Genomic DNA, 8,895 nt, shown 5'->3' with positions numbered 1-8,895 from the left:
ATGACCAGGAAACATAGCCGTAGCACCAGGGGTGAGGAGGAGAATACACTTTACCAAGTGCATTGATCTTGGAAGCATTGCCTAAAAATTCTGGTTCAAAGTAAATTTAAAAAGGTAACTATCTAAACACAAAGATGGATAAACATTTGAAGTGAAAAAAAAAACATTTGCAGGACTATGGGAATGGACAAGAGTAATCTGTTGGATAGGTCTTTCAAAGAATTGGCACAAGGAGTTCAAACCCTTCCGACTATGCTTTTATCATTCTACAATGTCTCTCCTTCATCTTTAAAAGGCAGCAGAAGAATATTCTGCTGGAGTTTGGCTTGAAAGAAAACTTGCTTGCAGATTCATAAAGCTACAAATGATTTATTTACATGATAGTTTAGCTTCTCATGAACACGCCTGTCAGAAGTAATTCTCTTGGAAAACTGCCACAAGCAGGAAGACTGATTAAAATTTCTATCAACGAAATGACTGGAATCAAATAAATTGAAAGCTTAAAAATGTCAATATTTGTTTCAATTCAAAACACAAGAAATTTGTAAGGTTTGATCACTCCCTCAGGCATCCCTCAACACCTACGTAGTAAAATGTATCAAAAATCTAAGGAGGCCATTGAGACTGATTTTCAGCAAGACTGCAGACTATAACAAAATGAAGGAAACTAACAATGTGAAATCTTGCAGCTATTAATGGGAAAAATGTTTCATTTTTCTGTGTATATTCTAAATGTTCAAATAATGTGGTATTGGTGAATGCCTGGGGGAGCTACATGACAAACTACAATTACAGAGGGGCAAAAGATGTGAAGTCAAAAGCAATTTCGGACATTGCTACATTAGACTTTGCAATACAAACAGACCATTCAGCCGAACTGAGCATTAATTCTTGACACAAATCTCCTCCCATTCCACGTACGCTATAGCAGGCTTTCAGCATTTCTTATATTCTGTTTTCTCTCATGCAATCATCCAGTTTCCTTTTGAAAGCATCCAAGCTGTTTGACTTCATCACTCTCTACATTTTCCAAGTCTCACTGCTCAAAAAAAATTACACTTCATCCAGTTGGATTAATTAAAAAATATCTTGATTGAAAACGAGATCAAGGAGACAAGTTTTGAGAGAGATCTTGAAGATAGAGGGATTACAGGTGGTCCTCTCAAACTCAGAGCTGGGGTCATTGATATTGGGCCATCAGCGATTGGGGTAGGTTTGAGGGGAAAATGGGGGTGTTGGAGGGGAGAATTAAGATTGAGGATGTGCAAGGTGACTGGACAAATAACCCAGAGAATTCAAATGCAAATCCCACAACCTCTTGTTTTAAACAGTTTACAGTTAAAAATTACCCTCTGTAAAATTAGCCACAAAGTCATATCATATATATATATTTAAATCAAGTGATTAATGTCCTTTACAGGGAGGAAGGCAGCCACCTTTTTCTTGGCGAAATTAGATACTGCGTCAATGATGTGGAAATCTTAACTGTCCTTTGAGATTTTCTTGCAAGTCACTTGTTTGTATTAAACCAATGCAAAGAATAGCTAGTGTAAAATTGGACAATACAACTTGCAATGGCCCCACAAGGTAAATCCCAATCTTGCCAGGCAAATGGGAATAAACATAAGTTAACCTCGTGCTCAATGCCTACATTTGAAGGTGAATTAAAAAAGTCTAAAATGTGCTACATAATTTTAACTTTTGCAGGAAGATTTCCTTTGGACTTCACTAATTGAGTACAGCAAATCTACCCCATTCACTGTTCACCTTCGGTAAACAATTGAATGATTTTTTATGAATATAGTAATGGCAAATATTAGAGTCAAGATTCAGAAGAGTGGAACACACGAACATGAATATTCAATATTCATGAACATGAATATCATGAACATGATATTCGGTGAGACCATTTGTGATCAAACTCCATCTTCCTTTGTCCCATTTCCCTTAATACTCCTGGTTGCCAAAACAAATCTATCAATCTCAGATTTTAAAAATGAATAACTGGCTTAAAATTGCATTTGCAGAAAGATATTTCTAATACAGTGGCACTCTTATCTAAATTCTTAAACAATGTCCCAGTCCTATACTTCACAACTAGTAAAAATAGCTTTTGCCCCAAATCAACTTTATTGGTTTCCCTTAATAGCTTGAAAGTTTTGCTCAACTTACTCATAACACAGTACCAATTTATGCAATCACTCCTTGAACGTTAACTTTTGGTGAGCAGGAATCACTCTTATAAACCTACACTGCCCGCCCAAGCTTAATACTTCTTTAAGGGAAAATATCCAGAACTGTTCACTGTACTCCAATATGGCCCTCTCAGGGCTTTCTACAGCTGGGACACCTCTTGTATTCGAGATCTGTACGTAAAAAGGTCAGGATTTCATTAATGTTTTTCATTTTTTTAAATGAATCTCTATCTTTTTGGATCTCCACCATTTCTAACTTTTGCACCTTTTAGAAAGTACCCTGTTCTAATCTTTTCAGGACAAAACCAAATGGCTTCATTACTTGCCTACATTATAGTTTGTGCTTTTACCTACGCTACTTACAAACTCCTGGAGGGGAGCATGAGCTGGGAAATGCAGTTTTCTATTCTATCAGAGTTGTTTATAGTGAACCACAGATTCATCTGAACATCTGCTAAAATGTCAGTTCTCGTAACTTTGTAAAGGTGACACCTACTGGGGTAAAGGGATATTGCCTGGCAAACTGATAATTATGACAAAGCCAATTTGATTGCCCACAGTGAACCATTAACGGACACTGCTTAATTGTGTCCTGATTGTCACATGCAGGAAGATCATATTCAGTGGTCATGAAGTGCTTTGTAAGGCTGGTCATGGCATTAATCAACTCCAGCCTCCCCACTACTCTTGACCCACTCCAATTTGCCTATCAAACCAACAGATCCACGTCAGATGCAATATCACTTTCCCTTCACTCCTCCCTAGAACAACTTGACACCAAGAACAGCTACATAAGAATCCTACTCATTGACTACAGTTCAACCTTCAACATTATTATCCCCTCGAGACTGATTACTAAACTTAGTGATCTCGGACTAAGCCCCACTCTCTGCAACTGGATCTCAGCTTCCTGACCCACAGGCCACAATCAGTGAAGATTGGGGACAATATTCCATCATCACTAACACTCAACACTGGAGCTCCCCCAGGGATGTGTACTCAGCCCCCTACTGTACTCACTGTATACCCATGACTGTATTGCCAAATACCAGACTAATGCCATTTACTAGTTCGCTGATGATACCACCGTAGTCAGTTGAATCTCAGATGGCAACGAAACAGATTACTGATGGGAGGTGGAAGACCTGGAAAAATGGTGCACTGAGAACAAACTAGCTCTCAATGCCTGCAAAACCAAGGAATTCATTATTGACTTTCAGCGGGATGTTACTCATACCCTCCTACACATTAACAGCACAGAGGTGGAATGAGTGAAGAATGTCAAGCTTCTGGGAGTGGTCATCCACAACAAGCTTTCTTGGACTCCTCATATGAATGCACTGGTTACAAAGGCCCAGCAACATCTCTTCTTCAGGCAGCTGAGGAAATTTGGCATGATGGTGAATACCCTTACCAACGTTTATAGATGCGCCATCGAGAGCATTCTGTCTGGATGCTACCTGGTATGGCAAGTGTACCATTCAAGATTGGAGACGGTTACAGAGAATGGTGAACTCGGCCTGGCAATCACAAAGGCCAACTGTAGAATCCATCTGTCAAGAAAAGGCCACCAGCATTCTCAAAGATCCATCCCACCCTGGCAATGTTTTTCTCAAACCTCTACCATTCGTGAGAAGGTACAGAAGCCTGAACACATGCACCAGCCGGTTTCATAACAGTTTCTACTCAACTGTTGTTAGAATACTGAATGGACTCACAAACTCTTAACATTTGCCTGTACCTGTGTTTTTGTTTTTGCCGCTGTTTACCTATTATTTACTTATTTAGGTTACTTAACTGTGTGATCTACCTGTATTGCTCACAAGACAAAGCTTTTCACTGTGCCTCGGTACACATGACAATAAGTTCAATTCAATTCAATTCAGTTCAATGAATGCTAGTAAATGAGTTGTTTATTGGTTAATGAACATCCCAGATTATGCCCTCTGATGAAATTCATTTCATTCTGTAAACTGTAACATTCAGAACACACCATTCAAAGAGCTTGCTTGATAGCAACATTGAATTCTGCTCAGTGATGCTATTCAGTGTAATGTTTGGAATTACTCACTCAGGAGTTCAGGGATCAAAGAGGAGGAGTCCAAACAGTGGTGGGGAGGTGAAGAATCAGTGAGAGTGTAAGACAGTAGACTTAAGTGGAAGTGCTGTTTGTTAGCTGAAATGTAGGAAGGTAACTGAACTACATGAATGGGAGACTCAGTGAGGAGTCAGGAGCAAACAGGTGGTTCTCTGTTATTAGAACTCAGAAAATCTCAGGAATTAGTAGGCAGGTAAATGTTAGCTGAATCAAGTCTCTAGGAAATCCTAGTAGTTAGGAAGGGCTTAGAAGAAATCTCTGCATAATTAATAGTTCAGTGTAACCGAGAATGGAAGGAGGGTGCAGGGCAGAGTGGAAGATGTACCCATACTTATTGGGTACAACTGGGTAAGGTTAGCAAACTCCAGAAACAGTGTTAACCCAGGGTCATGAGTCTGAGGTAGGACACCAGAATTCAAGCTTTGCTATTCCTCGACTTGTCGCAAATGTTAAGGTTGTGCCAAAAAAAGGGGAAAATCTGTGATTTTTCAGACGCAGGTTGGTAGACCAGGTTTCTGCACTGAACAAGAAGTCACTATTTATTGCAGGTCAGAAGATGCAACCTGCAGGTAAACAATTAAACCAAATTGTTACCATCACAAATTAAAATTCCAAACCCCATTATAAACTCCCCCTTACCCACATGTGGAGAAACCTATATTGAGGGGAATAAAAGAGGGTAAAATAGGGAACACAGTTCCATAGTCTTTGCTCAGATGATCTGTTGGGTTGGTCCTTGCTGATCCAAATGTTGCTGATCAAGCCTCTTTTGCAAATGCTTGCACTGGTTTGCAAGAGGTATAGAGTGACTATTTTACTTAAAATTCTCTGACTTATCCAATTCAAAAACAAAAGTCAGGGCTTGCAGTATGGGCTGAAAGAACAATCAGCTGGTTTTCTTCAGATTAAAAAGAGGCTTACTTTAAACTGAGCAAGAGAATGCTTTTTTTGGGTTGCTTGCTCTTCTGGTCTGACAAAGCTTCTCTCTATGTTGCTCACAACCCAAGCTGTTCAGCTAACAAACAACCAACTTGCTGTTAGCTAACAGTGAGCCTCTTGTTATTCATAAGTAATCCCTATCCCAGAAATGGATCAGCTTTGCTCATTAACAATAACTTTGGTCCAGTTCACCCACACATGTCTGGAAGCCACAATTACACAAACAGAGTTTCACTAAAAGGTATCAAATTCCTTACTGTCAAAACTTGCAGCCATCCTTGTAAATCCCTTGCTTTCAAAGCAGTTCTCTCATTTCAGTCCAGATTTTTAATTTTTAAAAAACGAAACATGTAATATTCACACTTGGTGAAACTTGTGAAAAGTTGGAATTGTGCTCCAGGGAGGGAAGGGGTGTGACCTAAATGGAAATCATTCAGGTAGTCCATGACAAAGTGTTGCCGGAGGGAGAGTTTCAAAAGCCAAGTTGGCAATGGTGAAGAATTCCTGATTTTATGATGACCCCAGGTCAAAATATCTGGAGGACGTCATACAGAAATCTGTAGGATGTGTTGTGATTGCATTTGCTATTTGATTTTTGCCATGGCGTGTTCAATAATAGTCTAGTGCATGCAATCGTAACATGCTAATTCTTGGGTATCACAAATAAGTTGAACCTGTATGATAGATCATATAGTAACATTTGTCATTTGTTAAAAATTATGGAAATCTTGTACCCTAGATCTTGTCTAGATTTTAAAACAATGCTGGTATCTAGTCAGATTATAAAACAAAGTGGGTGGGCTTGTCCAAGATTGCAATTTCTCACTAAACAGGAATTTGAGAGGTCTCAATTATTCAAGTGACTAACAAAATTTAAACTTTTGTTAGCTGAGTTGCTACCTTCTGATAAAAAATACAATTTATTTTTAAACCACACTATAAATTCTACATTCCAGCCGAGAAATTAAGACTCAATGCAGAAGTGTAGACTAGACAAGTAATCATAGTGACAAATTAGTAAAAAGAAAACTGCAGAATAACCTCGATATAGCATTTGATTTTGTACATTTCACTTTAGCGGTTACATCTCATTGAAAAGAACCAGACCCGTGACAGCTTAAGTAAAATCGAAAACATAAACACATTCACCAAATGAATGATTGATGTTTTCAGCTGAGAATAAAAGGTCAAAATTAACATTCTTGTCAAATGGATGAAATGTGTATTGAATCCATATTTCATCAGCAAGCAGTGAACACCAACTCATTTCCTCCCACCCTCCCTGTACGGAGGTGTTGTAGAATAGACACTGGTTCACTAGACATCCTTTGGATTCTTATTTTGGGATATTTACTGACTTCTGTTGAGGAAATGGAACATCAATAGCAGGAACAGATTTAATTACCCAACCTTAGATCATGTTCTGTTAAGCCTGCAGCCCTTCTACCAGACCTTGAAAAATTGCACACCTTCAAAACTCCAGCATCAAGGTGTCGGACAGGAGAATGTATCTTGTTCAAAAGAACAAAATTGCTAATTGTTAATTAATAGTTATCAATAAAAAGTCAACTGAGAAGTTCAGGAGAATTGCCTTCACTCAGAGGGTGGTGAAACATGAAACCTACTCCGACGTGAATGGCTGGAGTGTTTTTTCTAATTCATGCACAGGCTAAGGGCATCAGTGGCTCAGCCAGCATTTATTGTCCATTTCAGAGGGCAGTTAAGAGTCAGCCACAGTGCTGTGTGTCTGGAGTCACATGTAGGCCAGACCAGGTAAGGATGGTAGATCCTTCCTTGAAGGACACCAATGAACCAGATGGGTTTTTCTGACAATTGCAATGCATTCATGGTCATCATAAAATCTGAAATTAAGATTCTAATATGAATTCAAATTCCATTATCTGCCATAGTGGGGTTCAAACTCATATCCCCAGAAAATTACCTGGGTCTCTGAATTAACAGCAATAATACACTACAGCATTGAGCTCCAGATGGGAAATAGTTGGAGGGTAGAAGGGGTGAGAATAGGAATGGAATAAAAGCATAGATTGAGATGTAGCGAGATAGAGGAAAGATCCCATGCAGTATTGACATCAACATCATTGGGCCCAAGTGGCCTGGTCCTCTGATGCAATTTCTCGTAATTTTTGGGCTCTTTAGTGCCATTTCAAGGCAAAGTTACACTTGGAACAGAATTATGACTAGAAACCAATTATGCTTTGTCGGAAGTAAATACAAGGGAAAAAGAAAATCTGTGCAAATTACCATCTTCAATATCTGGTGGGGTAGAGTGGGGAGACAGCAAGTTAATGGTTCTCAAGATTCAGTTATCAAATATTCTTTAGTTACAGCTTTGTTCCATTTCTAGTCATAGCATTAAAATTTTCATGACAATAGTTTAAACATTAATCTGAATGAATGGAGAATGATGGATTCCTGATACAGGAGGTTGCACAATGTTGTTCACCTCAGAATTCCTATCCTACCCAGGCTTTCAAGAAAAGATGCCCGACTAGTGAATGTCATTAGAGTGGAAAGAAACTTACTTGGTTTTCCTTTGCCACTGCTAACTAGAAAGCAATTCTAAAAAGAAGAAAAAAAGTTAATAGAATTGATCTGTGTCGTCTTAAAAACAAAATCCATTTTTACTAGGTAAGTATACAACTTCATATTAATTGGGGCAGCCCATAGTCAGAGATGGCTGCCCATGGATTTTTTTGGTTGCCAAAAATATGATAGAAGATTTTTAGTTGCAGTAACAGATTCAGTTTGCCTGGCACAGCATTAAAGTGAGATCATAAGTTAGGACGATGGTAGCTCTGAGAAGATGATAAATTCCAGGTAATAAGGTCTGGGCAGAACAAAGAATCTTACAAGTTAATATTCAGGGAGTTGTGTACAAACCACAGCTGCGGCTATCTCTAAGAGATAGTCTGATAAGAAACGTCTGGGAACAGAGCCTGAAAAAAAATTGATAGTTTGGCAAGAATTAAGAGAAACACATGATCCTACGATAACAGAAATAAACAAGTTAAAAGGAGAACAAAATTATGTCTTTTAAAATCCAAGTTCAGAGAAGTTAATTGAACTGTGAAAATGATTGAGCTTCAGTCTTATTAATAAAACAGATGATGTCTTAAGTAAAAGCTTGTGTAGAAATAGTTAGAGCGGCCAGTAAGTTTCATCTGAGAAGACAGTACGTGACTCAAATGAGTTATAGTTACAACTGCACGATAGGTCAGGTGGGAGAGAAACTACCCAACTCATCAGCTAAATAATTCTAACATTAGTTGTAAGCATATAACTTTATATGTAACTAAGCTTATATTAGAACTGATAATGAATTTTATAGCAATTAGCATCTTTTTGTATCTCCTGTGCTTTGCAACAAAATTTAAAAAGATAGCAATGAATACAACAACAGAATTTGAACAGTCCTTAAAGATAATCAAGAATGTGGTGCTGGAAAAGCACAGCAGGTCAGGCAGCATCCGATGAGCAGGAGAATCGACGTTTCGGGCATAAGCCCTTCATTAGGAATTCCACTGTTCCAGTAACCTCTCCCATGCTACATGGTAAAAGAGCTCTGAACAAAGTGATTGTGCTGCGAAACATAGAATTCAAGATTCCGCTTTGACCATCTCTCCCCAACAATATTTATTT

Source organism: Chiloscyllium plagiosum, unplaced genomic scaffold (assembly GCF_037043375.1).
Source record: "Chiloscyllium plagiosum isolate Xiang-an unplaced genomic scaffold, Cpla_swu_hap1 HiC_scaffold_20, whole genome shotgun sequence".
Taxonomy (NCBI): domain Eukaryota; kingdom Metazoa; phylum Chordata; class Chondrichthyes; order Orectolobiformes; family Hemiscylliidae; genus Chiloscyllium; species Chiloscyllium plagiosum.
Note: the sequence above shows the minus strand (reverse complement) of the source record.